Raw genomic sequence first — 14818 nt, 5'->3', positions numbered from 1 at the left:
AGCACACCCATTGGGGTAAGCGTCATACGGGTCACACCCATTGGGATCAGCGTCAGCAAATTCAGGCACGGGCACTTCCTCAGCAGCAGGAGCAGAAGGACCAGCATCCCGATCCAAGCTAGACACTCGCCGAAGACGTCTCTTCTTCTTTTTCTGCCCACCAGCAGGAGAAGCAGGCTAATTGGCTCGGCAAGGGCGCTTCGGGCGAACATTGTCAGGCCTCTGAATATCCAAGGCTTTACTAGCTTCCGGGAGAGGCGCCACCACCAATGTTCCAGCAGGAGCAGCATCAGAAGAATCCTCGGCTAACATATCAAGCATGGCACTTATTTCTGCATCACTGGGATCCAAAGGCACCTCAAAGTGAACCTGCCGTTCATCATCAGGAATTTCTTCAAGCGAAGCAACCAAAGCACTAACTTCTTCGGCAGAGGGTCGCACTCTAAGGCCCAAACCACCATCACCAGCAGGAGGATTTGACACAAAATGAGTAAAGGCCTTGGAAGGAGGCAGGTTCCAGGCCGAGTATGCAACAAGGGCGCCAACATTTGATACCCTGCCTCTGAGTATCATTTCGAGCCAGCTCACCAAGTCCACAGCAAAAAATTCTTGTATTGATTACCCGGGTCGAGTCAGCTAGGCCTCGATACAGATAGGTCGGGTATGCCCTGTTCTTCAATGGCTGAATATTCTTGAAGACAAAGTCAGCAACCACAGCCTCTGCAGTCAGACCCCTCTTCTTCAACAATCCAATTTCAGCTAGCAGAGCCCCTGCCTCAGCCACCTCCTGGTCTGTGGGAGATTCCGTCCAGCTCGGAGTGCGAACGTCCGGCTGTCGCCCAGACCGTGGGGGGAGATAATTTCTGTGATTCTCAACGATAAACCACTCCAAGCGCCATCCTTTAATACTGTCCTTGAGGGGGATGTCGAGATAATCAGTCTTCCTTCCGCGGCGCATCTCCAAGCTCGCGCCCCCCACCAGCTGATGTTGTCCTCCGGCCATTCCAGGGCGACAATGATACAAATATTTCCACAGTCCAAAGTGTGGCAGGATGCCAAGAAAAGCCTCACATAAATGAACAAAGATGGAGATTTGCAGAATGGAATTGGGGTTCAGATGGGTCAGATTCAAGTGATAGAAATCAAGAAGACCACGGAAAAAGGGGGAAATAGGAAGAGCAAGACCGCGGAGAAGAAAAGGAACATAAACAACGGATTCGTGGGTGTCCTCTGTTGGAACAGTGACCCCGTGGCAAATCCGCCAAGAACAGAGCTCCCTCGGAGGAAGAACTCCGATGGACACGAGATGGAGAAGATCAGACTCAGAAACAACATACATGTGGTTACCTGCGAAAGGCAACTGGTTGTTGGGGTCGATGGGGGGAATGACAGCAACGGATGAATTCGAGGCTTTCCTCTTGGGAGCCATCTCGATCTTGCTGGCGAGCGGAGCGGAAGTAGTATCGCACGAGCGCAAAGAAGGCTTGGATGCAGAAAAGCAAGAACTAGGGCACGGAAAGCAGAGGCGCGCAACAGTGCAGTACATATGGGGTTTTCCCAGGCCAGATACCGTTTCCAGAAAGCGCCCAGTCATCACCCGACGATTATTTTTAAAATGCTGGCCTGCCATGTCATCACTCAGCTGCTATTCCTAAAAAAGCTGGCATGCCATGTCATCACTCGGTCGTTATCTCAAAAACGGCCAACGCGGCCCGTTCTAACTCGGCTGTTACCTCTAAAACGTCGACATCACACCCATCACTCGGCCGCTATCACTAAATCGATAAGGTAGCTCCAAAGGATTCGGCCGTTACCTCTAAAACGCCGGTATCATCATCAACCGTTCGGTCGTTATCTCTAAAACGCCGACGCGGCCCACCATAACTCGGTCGTCATTCTTAAAGCAACGACGGGATTTCAGATGACTCGACCACAACAACCAAAGCGCTATCATTACAAATAAGGCAATCAGAAATGTGATTCAAAGATCACAAATACTCCTCGCGCATTGATAAGATGGGCGAACAGCGAGAAAGCAACATAACGCACACAGAAGTGGAGCGAAATCACTTTTCATTATAAAGGGAAGCTACAGAACTTACAAATCAACTCGTTATGAGTTGATGACCTCCCTACTACTACATTACACTTCACTACTCTATACTACTAACTACTACTACATTATTTCATTACACTACTTCTAATCTATACTAACATTTAAAAAACCAGTGGCATCTATCCACTAGCCTTGTTGCTGCCCTTGCTGTTTCCCTTGCTGTCGTTTCCATTGCCGCCCTTGCTGCCGCCGCCCCTGCCGCTGTCGCCTCCGTCGTCGCCGCCATCATCGCCATCGCCGCCGCTGCTCTCCTCGGACGAGTCCGAGGAGTCCTCCTCGTCCGAGGAGTACTCCGACTCATCCGAGCCCTCGAGCCCGGAGCGCTCGACGGCCCGGATGTAGGACCAGACCTCCGCGGCAAGCCCCTAGGAGTCGTCTGAGTCATCAGACGACGCCGGGGGAGAGACGGGAGCCGGAGATCCCTCGGACTCGGAGGAGAACTCCTCCTCCGAGTACTCCAAGTCGCCGAAGTCCTTCGAAGGAGGAGTCGGCTCACGTTTGCGCTTGTCACCAGAGCGAGGAGAAGAACCGCTACCTTTCTTACTCTTGCCCATGGTGGCGAGGGAGCGAAGAAGAAGATAGTAAGCAGCAGCAAGAGATGTGAAAAAACCGGAGAAGCAAAGGCACTATTTATAGAAGAAGGAGGCAACCGTTCACCTCCTACCACGGCCACTGAACAGCCGCAAAAAATTCAATATGCACTTCAAACCGTCTGAAGACACGTCAGGCGGCTGGCGCCGCTTCACGCAACACAACACCCATTGGGACTCCAGTCAACTGCGCGAGCGATATGATTACACCCGCGGTCACATCAAATTACTACTCAGAAGCAGTTTGCTAAAACACTCAGCGTACCAAGCCGTCCCTTGCCTACACCCATTGGGGGGGACGCCCAGGAATTATCAGTATATTTTTCAAAACTGTCACATCCGTTCAGTGCATGCAATGAATTCCTCAAGACAAAAGTAAGATATAAGCAAGGATCAAAGGAAAGCCAAATATAGCTGGTGAAGTACAAGTCTGACCGACAGAAGCGACATGAAGACTAGCCAGGGGACGTCTATCGAACGTCCAATCAGTTGCAAATCAAATAAATTGCATCACCTAGCAAGATATGGGCAGATCATGAACTCGGTCTCGAAGACAAAATATACGCTGACCTCTAAAGCATAATATCAATGACATAATGCTGACCTCTAAGGCATTTGGCAAAAAGAAAGGACAATTCTCGGAAAAAGGGCATGAAATGAAGACCTTCGAGTGGATTGTTTTCAAAAATCCACTCGAAGATCGGGGGCTACATCCATTTGGTGCACCTTTGAATCGTCATCTCAGATCAAGACAATGCTGACCTCTAAAGCATAGGGTAAGATCAAAACAAGGTTGATCTCCGACAAAGTACAAGTGGAAAATAAAAGTGATTTCTGGTAATACTCGAAGTGAAGACCTTCGAGTGGATTGTCTGCAAAAATCCACTCGAAGCTCGGGGGCTACACCCATTGGGTGCGCCTTTGGTGCACCCAATGAAGTTTGAGGTCTTACAATACGAAATGCTGACCTCCGAAGCGTGAGTCCGAGATAGAACACCAATTTTCGAGTGGTAAAAGCAGAAGGAGACAGTAAGAAATCATTTTTACCGGATTACCCAGAAAGCACTTCCTGTTACTAACAAAGACCGCAAGCTCGACCTAGGATCTTTGGGCCGATTATTCCAAAATCAATCCAAAGATCGGGGGCTTGTGGGGGACAGATATCCCCGGATCCACTAGAAGGTTAAAGGACCTCACGAAAGGCCCAAGGGACCAATAAATCGTAAGGCCATCCCTTCGTGGGCCTGGGGAGGAACGACCAGTGGAGCAGATTGATATAGGACCGGATCGATGCAAGCCCAGACGACCCAATGACTTCGAGCAAGTAATCGCAACAGTGACCCGATCTTCCCGCGCTGGAACCCCGTACAACGGAACCAAGCGAGGATGGGTCGGCGGAACTATAGGAAGATAGACTCAATTGGTTCACTATCATTTAGGCGCATACTGTTATCATATTTGCATGTAACGCCCCACGGTCAGGTATATAAGGCCTAGGGGGCACCCCTTCAGATCGATCGATCTCACTACTCAGCCATCCACCTCAACTCTCTACGTTTCCCGCACTAGAGAGCCCCCTTGTAACCCACCACACAAAAGCATTCTCGCCAGGACGTAGGGTATTACACATTTCAAAGCGGCCCGAACCTGTAAACCATTGTCTACTGTTTCTCGTGCACCCGGCACGAACTATTGTGCTACAGTCGGTAACACCGTCCTACTCCTAAAAAACACCTTGATGGGCAACCTCGGGTGTGCGGTCGGACCCAAAACAACGACAGGATCATGCTTAAAATCATGGCACGTACCCGACATGTGAATTATTGCAGATCAAAAAACTACGGCTCATGCCCGCCTATCGCATTGACCATGTTAAGTCGAGTTGGGTTTTTTCGAGCAAGTCGGGTCGGGTGGCCCATGCTCAGATCTAGTTCTAAACATTGACTAATATTGCTATATACATATAAACTAACAAGATATATACTTTATGAAGCTATATTTTACTTCCTTTGTCTATAAAAATGTGATTTTCGTTTTTGTGAGTCAAACAATTTTATTTTAACTAATTTATATAAAAAAATAAGTGCTAACATTCTAAGTACCAATAAATTAATTATAGAATATATTTTTATGATAAATTGTGTTAGATATATATAAATATTACTATTTAGTATATTTGGTCAAACCTAAACTAATCTAACATGTATGGAGCGAATAGTGCAATGGAACGCTATTACATTAAATTTAGAGAACCAAACATTATGCGTCCAACATGGCGGATGACTGTGCAGCCATCGAGCGCGGGCAACGCCACTAGACACCAGCCGACGCCATGCCTGCATTCAAGGGGAACGAGGAGGAGCACACGCGAGGATCGCCGGAGGCGAAAAGCAGCTCGCACGGCGAATCGCCGAGGACGAGGACGAGCTTGTGCGCAGGGTGTCGAACCTCCTCTGCTCACCCTGATGTTGTCGGCACGCACCTCCTCCTACGCTCCTCCTCCGACGAACTGCTCAAACCACCACCATGGCGCTCACGACGTTCGGTGTCGGCCACCACAGTGCGCAGGGCGGCAACTGCTCGTGCTCCACCTCCGGCCAGGCGGACATGGGCGCGCCCTCATGTGTTGTTGCCTCCTCCGATGAATGTCCTGCGCTCCTTCTCTGACGAACCACCATGGGTGCTTGACCATTGGCATCAAGAAAGCAGCTCACCAAGCATGCAATGAATATGTTCGACAATGTTTTTTGTTTGCGTGTAAAATTATTTATAATATAAATGTCTAGTAAATTATTTGGCTAATTATGAAGAATAGTAATTTTACCATAAAATAAATATATATTATGTAGCGCATTTTAATTTCGCGATATCCGAACGATTTTTTAAGAAACGGTGTATATTGTGAAATATGGTAATACAGTAGATATAGAGGATCGATTTTAGGGAACGTTGATAGAGATGGTAAAGATATAGAGGACATAATGTTTTAGAATGTGCAGTAAAAGACATAGAATATTTCTTTAAAGGATGAAATTTAGGAGTCGTTGTTGGAGACAGCATAAACATACCGTACCACTTCCAAGCATTTAAACTCAGCTTGTAAAAGGCTTGGAAGTCAGCCCTCGAATAGTCAAATATCACCTCTTGTTACCGGACTGAGTAATGGGGGGCATGTATGTGGATGTGTACATAACTACATATACACATTTGCATGTTCTTTTCTCTATAGGTCCATCCATCTTTAGGGATGTTGACATTGCTAGTGCCTTGGCTTTGATTCAGGAAGAGGAGTTATGCAGGGTTCGTTAGTGTTTTGGGAACGAATTCACCAAGGATGCCTTTAATCCAACGGTGGACAAATCAAAGACAGTTGAATCGGAACATGTGACAACGAAAGCAAACAAATCTGAGTGAAGATAGATTGACCTCTTTGAATGAGTTTAGAAGGAAGAGTGGGTTGTGCTTCAAGTGTGGAGAGAAGTGGGGATAGTACAGATGTCATCTTCAAGTCTCTTTGCATGTTATTTTTGAAAATGAAATAATGTAGAGGAGGGCCCTGCAGTGAATTTTATTAATTGAAATGACTTAACAATGAAGAAAAAAGAATTAGAAGAGAGGGGAGGATATGATCAGTCATCTAGAGTTTAACCATATAGATATAAGAAGTTTAAGAGCAGGGCTAAATCTAAACATTTGCAGCTTCAACGTGTCGTTGAAACATCTCTTTGCATGTTATTGAAGAGTAGCTAGATGCATTTGAGAAAGTGGATCTGAATACTTGTGAGTTGTGAGAGCTAGAGTTTGTAGAGAAGGCCTCTATTTTGGTTGTGGGTCATGATGTCAGTTCTAGTCCATCTGGACAAAGCAATGTGAAGTTGTGTGGAAGTATCGGAAGTCTATTGTGCTTGTGCTTATTCTAGTTCATTCTGGCAGTGTACGACCATTTACTAGTGATTAGATGGCCAAGAAACTTTGGGGTTCCAAAGACGGATCTGCACCCACCATCTTAATCTGTAGTTGTTGATGGTAGTCCTACGATGTGCACTTCTATATAAGATTGTCAATCTATAATGTGTCGTTCAGGTGTATGCCTTTATCTTTTCAACCGTAAAAGTTTTGCCTCTAAAGCTGTCTGTTGTCTATCCATAGTTTACCCAAAAACATTGTTCTGCATTGTAGATTATATTGTTCGCAGAGTGGAGTTCGAATATGGATATGGGGATGGGTATGTACTAGAGATAATCTAAGATGTTTTGATATAATCCTGGGTCAAAAAAATAAAACATGATTTAGGTGTACCTTTTGAAGTATGGAAAATCTAAATTGGGCAATTAAAGATTCTCTCTTAACGAGGAGTGAGTGGCGACAAATTATACGGACATATAGCAAAAAAAAATGGTGCGTCCCGGAAAATATGCAAGTTGAGTGAACTTGACATACGATTCCATGACCCACACGAGTGAATCCGATATGCATCATTTTCCAAATGTCGCGAAACTAGCTAGGTTTAATTTGCAAAGGCATCTCTTTCCGTGGACCAAAAAAATATGTATCAAAATCAGTGGGGCATAAATCATTTCCCAAGAATATAATTTATCCGCACAGGAGCAAACAATAATGTTCTAATCTCCATTATGAATCCATTTTTAATAGTTTTTTTGACTTTTATTTCTGCTGTGCAAAGTGAATGCAACGCCAGGGAGCCGAGGATCTCGCACGATTATTGGCGGGCCGGCCGTGGGGATGCCCATGAAAAGGGGCGCGCAATGGCTGCGATCCACGCGTCGGTCTCGCCTGTGCAAGTGTTCCCCTTGACCTTTGCTAATGATTTGACGCCAGAGAACAAAGCCGACGTGGCGTAACTGTATGAAGGATCGCGCTGCCACGTGGCCGCTGCGATTGGTCGTCTGACTCGGAAAGATGCATGGCAATGGCGACGCCTCTGAATGGAGAATCTGTAACTAACTAGCTAGTGCTTCCTTTGGTCTCATTGTTGATAGATCTTTTCTTTTTTTTTTGATTTTTTGATTTTTTGATAAAGGAAGATTTTATTAATAACTTCAAGCACATTACATCGAGGAGATACACACCCTTGAAATTTCTTCCAGCCTCTGCTTAATAAGCACACAGCTTTGTAAATGAAAAAAAAAAAGTTTATAACCCACACACTCTAATGGTAATCAATCCGAAGACTAGACCGCCACCCATGTGCCCGGGAAAAAAAGTCCTTCGCCACCCGCACCAAGTATTGTGTAGCCTCCACAACCATAGGTCGCAACTCCGCCTTCTGTAAAACAGCCCATGTACGAAGGCAATGGGCAATGGTATGGATAACCTGCAAGGGAGAAGAATTTTTTTTCTTTTCAAAGACAATATCATTCCTGTTCAACCAAAGAGACCAACAAGTTGTAGCAGCGCCAAGTAAGATTATCTTTCTAATATTTCTATCAAAGCCACTAAGCCAGGTACCAAACAAATTAGAGACATTAAACGGTTTAGATATCCTGAAGGCCATGTGAATTAAAGCCCACGTCATACGAGCAAACCGACAATCAAAAAATAGATGTTGAATTGTCTCATCTTCATGACAAAAACAACATGTTTTGTTTTCATGCCAGTTACGTCTCGCTAAATTATCCTTGGTAAGAATCACCCCCCTCCTGAGATACCATAAAAAGATTTTGATCTTAAGAGGGGCTTTTAAATTCCACAGTCTTTTATTTAAATTTGGTACCTCACGCCTAATCAATGCTTGATAATGTGACTTTACTGAAAATTGTCCTGACTTGGACAAGGTCCAATAGAAGGCATCCTCATCTTGTGTTAGGTGAATATTAGCGATGCGTGAAAGTAATTCATTCCACGCCACCAATCTCGACCCAAACAAAGTTCGTCTCCAATAGGTGTTAGATTGTGTTGTCGTTAGAAACTCACCAATGGTTACGTGCTTCTTTCTAGTTATATTATATAACCCAGGGTATTGGTATTTTAAAGCGTTTGATCCAAGCCATGTGTCTTCCCAGAACCTCACCTGCGATCCATTGTTAATTTTGAAGGTTCCAAAGCGAAGAAAGTCTTGCTTCACCTTCATCAAACAGGACCAAAAATGTGAGTCTCCTACTTTCCATTCAGCTCGGACAAGTGGTTTAGAGCCCAAATATTTATTTTTTAAAATTTGTTGCCAATTCCCCTCTGATGTTAATAATTTAAATAGCCATTTACTTAGTAAGGCTATGTTCTTAAAATTCAAATCATGAATCCCAAGGCCTCCTTGATCCTTAGGTTGACATAGGATACTCCATCTAACAAGGCGATATTTTCTTTTATTCTCATCACCTTGCCAGTAGAAACGAGAGCGAAAATAATCTATTTTTTTAAGAACGCCTTTGGGAATCGCAAAAAAGGACATCATATACATTGGAAGGCTACTGAGCACTGAATTAATCAATGTCAATCTACCTCCAATAGAGAGAAGTTTCCCTTTCCAACTGGCAAGCCTCTTCTCCACTCGTTCTTCAATATTCCTCCAGTCAGAGTTTTGAAGCTTCTTGTAATGGATAGGTATGCCTAAATATTTTAAAGGTAGATCTCCATGTTTGCAACCAAACAAATCCAAGTAAGAGTTTAAGGAGTCTTGAGCATCCCCAAAGCAGATCAACTCACTTTTATAGAAATTTATTTTGAGTCCTGAAATTTGCTCGAAGGCACAAAGCAATAGCTTCATGTTGCGAGCTTTTTCTAAGTCATTGTCCAAAAATAGGATGGTGTCGTCTGCATATTGTAGGATAGATAGGCCTCCATCAATTAAGTGCGGCACTACCCCACTGATTTGCCCTTGATCCTTAGCTCTTTTAACTAAGACCGAAAGCATGTCTGCAACAATATTAAATAGGATAGGTGACAAAGGATCCCCTTGTCTAAGACCTTTCCTAGTTTGAAAGAAATTCCCAACATCATCATTCACGTTGACTGCAACGCTGCCACCCGAAATAAATGATCTTACCCAAGAAATCCACTTGGTGGAAAATCCTTTCATCCGAAGGGCTTGGAGCAGAAAAGGCCATTTTACCTTGTCATAGGCTTTTTCGAAATCGATCTTAAAAACAACCCCACTCATTTTTTTTCTATGTAACTCATGTATCGTTTCGTGCAGAATGACAACTCCTTCTAGTATGTTCCGTCCCCGTACGAAAGCGGTTTGCGTTGGACTCATGACTTTATCAGCAACTAAGCTCAACCTATTTGTGGCAACTTTGGTGAAGATTTTAAAACTAACATTTAGTAGACAAATCGGCCTATATTTCTGGATTACATTGGCCTCCTGAACTTTAGGTATTAGGGTGATAACACCAAAGTTTAGGCTAAATAATGGCAAGTCTCCAGAATGCAACTCTTGGAACATGAGAAAGAGGTCACCTTTGATGACCTCCCAGAATTTCTGGTAAAATTCGGCAGGGAAGCCATCAGGCCCGGGTGCCTTGTTGTGCTCCATCTGAAATAAAGCATCCTTAATTTCCTTCTCAGTAAACTGAGCAGTTAAAAGTGCATTTTCAAGCTCTGAAACTTGTGTTATGTCAGCAACCACTTATTCATCTAAAGTCAAAAGGCTCTCCTCCGGTTCCCCAAAAAGTTCTTTGTAGAAATCAGTTATGTAACTTTTAAGATTAGCCTGACCCTCAATCTTTTTGTCCTCATGATCCAAGGAAAAAATTCTTTTCTTTCTATGCTTGCCATTGGCAATCATCTGAAAGTATTTGGTGTTACTATCCCCGAGAAGGACGTCATTCACCTTAGCTCGCTGAAAGTATTTGATCTCCTCCTCTCTCAATAGGCAAACAAGATCATCTCGAGCTTGGGCTAGTTGTTCTCTTTCGTGCTCGGTCAGGTCTCTAACTTCTGCGGCTATATCCAGCTCATTTATTGTTAACTGGAGACTCTTTTTCTTCTATTTGTATACCCCGTTGGTGTTGCTTGCCCATCCCCGAAGAGCCCTACGAAGTGCCCCCAACTTATGATTCCATCATTGAACTGAGTTGTTACCCTTTACTGGCCCGCTCCATATTTCTACTACTTTGGCATAGAAATCATCTCGAGCGAACCAGTTAAGCTCAAATCTGAACCGTCTAGATATCCCCGAAAAAGCAGGAGATCCTGTATCTAGAAGTAGGGGAGTATGATCCGACACTCCTCTGTCCAAAGCCTGTACAGAGACAAGCGGAAATTTGATCTCCCACTCGGTTGTCATGAGTACCCTATCTAGCTTCTCGAAGGTTGGGGTAGGTAAAGAGTTTGCCCAAGTAAATTGTCGCCCAGTGAGATCAATCTCTCTTAAGTCAAAGCTGTCTATTACAGCATTAAACAAGAAAGGCCATTTATCACTGAATCTATTATTATTCTTTTCCTTGCTGTTACGCATAATGTTAAAATCTCCCCCAATCAGAGTTGGTAAATGGTTGTGTTGACAATTCCTTACAAGTTCAGCCAAGAAAGCCGATTTGAAGTCACCCTGGGCTGGACCATAGACTGCCATAAGTATCCATTTGAAATGATCTGCCTTATTGCTTAGATGGAATTTAATAAAAAACTCCCCTTCCACAATTAAGGACAAATCAAAAACTGAGGTGTTAACCCCTAAAAGCAAGCCCCCTGACCTGCCCCTCGGCGGTAGGCAATGCCAAATGAAGTCTAAACCTCCGGATAGTCGTGTCAGATTCGATTTCGACATATCTTGCTTTCCAGTTTCCATGACTGCTATAAAGTCCAGATTATTTTCCTTAACTACATCAGAAATATATCGGTATTTAGCCAAGTCTGAAAGACCTCTGCTATTCCAAAAGAGACCTTTCATAAGGAACAATTTTTGTTTTTTTAGTATTATGTCGGTTTTTACGTGACTTGCGAGATGAGGCCATTAGATCACATATTCTTGTGTCCAGATCCTCGGTCTCTAGATCCACAGCCGACACATCCTTTATCAAGTGAGCGAGTAAGTCACTGTCCACCTCAGTGGCTTCGTCATCACTTAAATCAAAGGGGTTACTCACCATATGATTATTAGCCAATTTTTTCTTGGAGGCCTCTCGCTTGTTAGATTGATAAAGCCTAGTTCTATCAATTTCTATTCTTTTAAGAGCTTTAACTGATATGTTGGTCCCTGAGGTACTACGTTTCATTATTAGACCTAAGTTGTCTAAATTTACAGCGCAATCCTCATCTGTCATTGTGACAAGAGAAATGGAATTTACATGCTGTGACATACCAGTCTCCTGCAGGAAGGGCGTTGAAAGCGAGTGTAGCATCTTTTGTGAGGAAGCCACCGTCTTGGAGCCCAAAACAGTATCAAGGTTCCGTGCTGCAGTGCGACGCATTGCCCTTTCTGTCATATCAATATCTGTTAGGTAAGAGCCATCAACAGCTTGCATATTACATCTTAAGCTGCGGCGTAAACCATGAACAGAGTAAAAATTGGTCGGACTAGTACCCGAAGAAATAACCGAAGAAGGTGCACCATGTCCAGACCCAGACTCGCCTAACAGGCTTTGGTCCTGGACAGCACACTGGACGGACTTCAGAACCTGAGCCGCGACCAGGGTCTTCTGCCTAGCAGATTGTGAACAAGAGGGTGAGTTCATGTCTGCCAAGGACGGAGACGCAGACTGAGGAGACATCGAATTTGCAACCGTTGTGGAGGTCTGAAACAGAACAGCCTGTGGCTCCACCGGCGCCCTTGCAATCGAGTCAGGTCCACCTGCCAGCATAGAGGCGCAAGTCCCAGCATCCATTGATGAGCTATGTGTTGTCACCTGCAATCTTTGTTCACCCATCTTTCCCCTAGAAGTACAAAGTGGCTTCAGCAAACACTTCGGACCAGTTGGTTTGTCAGACTTGGAAACCAACGGACTAGGTGAATTAATGGCTTTCTCCACCGCTGTATACAATGGCTTATGAACCTCATTGCCATCAACCTGCATGGTGGCCGAATCATGACTCTCACTAGTGAATCTTGAACCTAAGGAGCCCAACAAATTTTTTTGTTTCTTTTTTGATGGATCCAATTCTCTGTCCTCTGGGGCCCCATCCTCCTTGTTGTCACCATCCTCTTTCTCAAAAGCACCCAAGACCATAGAAGGCAATGCCGGCTCAAAATCAGACAATTCTGGGGTAAAGGTAATATCATATCCCACCTTGTGGAAAACAATGTCCGTCGTCAGAGGCAGTTGATCTCTGTTTAAAATGCCAACCAACAGGCGAATAATCCCCTTCTTTCTGTATGTCAGCATATCAACATCAATAGTAGTGCCGATCATAGACCCAAGTGCCCAGAAGGCCAAGAAGTGTCTCCAATCATGCGGAACTCCAGTTACATGTACCCAAATCTCATCCAAATGATATGCTGGACTAGCATCTCCAGTCCTATCCCATTGGCTGATGCTAATAGAAATTCCACTCTTGAGCTTATATTCAATTTCCGCCATTCGGAGCAGTTCATCCTCGGAGGGAAAAACTACAAGAAAAGCATCATCCCCATGGGGTAAAGCTTCCCAATTCCACTCCACTCTAGATAATTTGGCAAGCTCCACTTGAGTGGCCACGGCATCTAATTTTCCGCCTGTTACTGAAATCAAAGCAGTTGGTGCTGGGGCTGGAGCCTCTACCATCAAGTCAAACTCCGGGATCCGGAAAAAGGTTAATTCATTTTTTGCACACCCCAACATAGATGCTGAAGGCCTCGACATCTTGAGAATAGGACATTTCGTAGGAACATGACTATTTTTCTTGTTGCAGATGTAGCAGTCCAGAATAGCTGCACAATTCTCCTGAAGATGGCCAAGACACTTACAGCGAAAGCAGAATGGAGGGCGTGGTTTTTTGGCCTTGACTGGTTCAGGCGCCTCTGCCTGCACTCCATGGCTGATGTCCTGACGATCAACTGGGACATAGCGTTGATTTGGAGCAGCATCCTGGACCTGCCCAGAGCCACGCCCTCGCACGGGATTGAACCAACCACGGCCATTCCCCCGAGCTTGAACTCGATCACGCCCCCCTGCAATGCCCCGTCCACGGTTGGGCCTTGGGAAGGGACCTCTTCCCCCCCCCCCGCAGAACAGAGACCCCTCCACCATGTGGCTGCAGCGCCGGTGGACGTTGTTCTTCACGCGTCGGCTGACGGGCAGCCATTACGGCGTACGAAGGTCTGTCAGCGGCGCTCATGGGAATGCAGCCGAAATGAGGAACGACGTGCCGACAAGTCCAAGGAATAGGTCGTCGTAAAAGTTTCCTTGACAAACCATATCCCTTGGCCCGATTTACCAAAGCCACATGATCAGTTTCCAAAAAAGAGGGATTCAAATTCCTGTACTCCGCATTCCCCGCCGGGGTCCCCGCTGGACCCTATCGGGGCTCAATCATAGCATCGATAATTGGCGGAAACTCGCTAAGGTCGCCCAGCGGCGGAGGCTGAGGCGTCGTCCTTCCCGCCGTGACATTCGAGTCCGGCGAACAGACCCCATACAAAGATTGCGCTGGTGTAGGCCAAAATGCAGCGAGCGAAACAGCATGGGAAATTCCAGGCCGAGGGAGAGGCCCGCGCCATGGCCTGATCTGGACCCCGCGGCGTGTTGGTTTGGACTGTGCACATGGATCCTGGATCGATGAACCCTTTACGAATGATCTTTTAGTTTGATCCGTATTTGTTCCGATCCTAGGGACAAAATCCAAATCGCACCGGCTAGAATCACCCGAATTGGCCAAAAGCCGCACTGGAGATCCAATGACATCCCGGCCAGCAACAGATCCTTCAACAGGATCAAACTTCACGGAGTCACCAAGAATAGGAGAGTCTGATCTCTCCCACCATCGGCTACCCTTGGGATAACCCAAATCGATCCAAAAGTCTTCTCTAAATTGCGCATCAAAACATACCTGGGACACATTCGTATTCTTCCTATCTTGCAGGAAAGCTTGTGCTTCCTCCGTCGAGAAACCTGCGTACATCGCTGACCGAAGAACTTCTTCATCCGTGGTGTCTTCCTCGGCGGCAGCAGCATCGATCCCCTCTTCCGCGATCAAACTTTCGCCTACAGGCAGAGGCGAAGCGCACCTTCCAGGCGAG

This window comes from Zea mays, chromosome 6, assembly GCF_902167145.1.
Source record: "Zea mays cultivar B73 chromosome 6, Zm-B73-REFERENCE-NAM-5.0, whole genome shotgun sequence".
Classification (NCBI taxonomy): Eukaryota; Viridiplantae; Streptophyta; class Magnoliopsida; order Poales; family Poaceae; genus Zea; species Zea mays.
Note: the sequence above shows the minus strand (reverse complement) of the source record.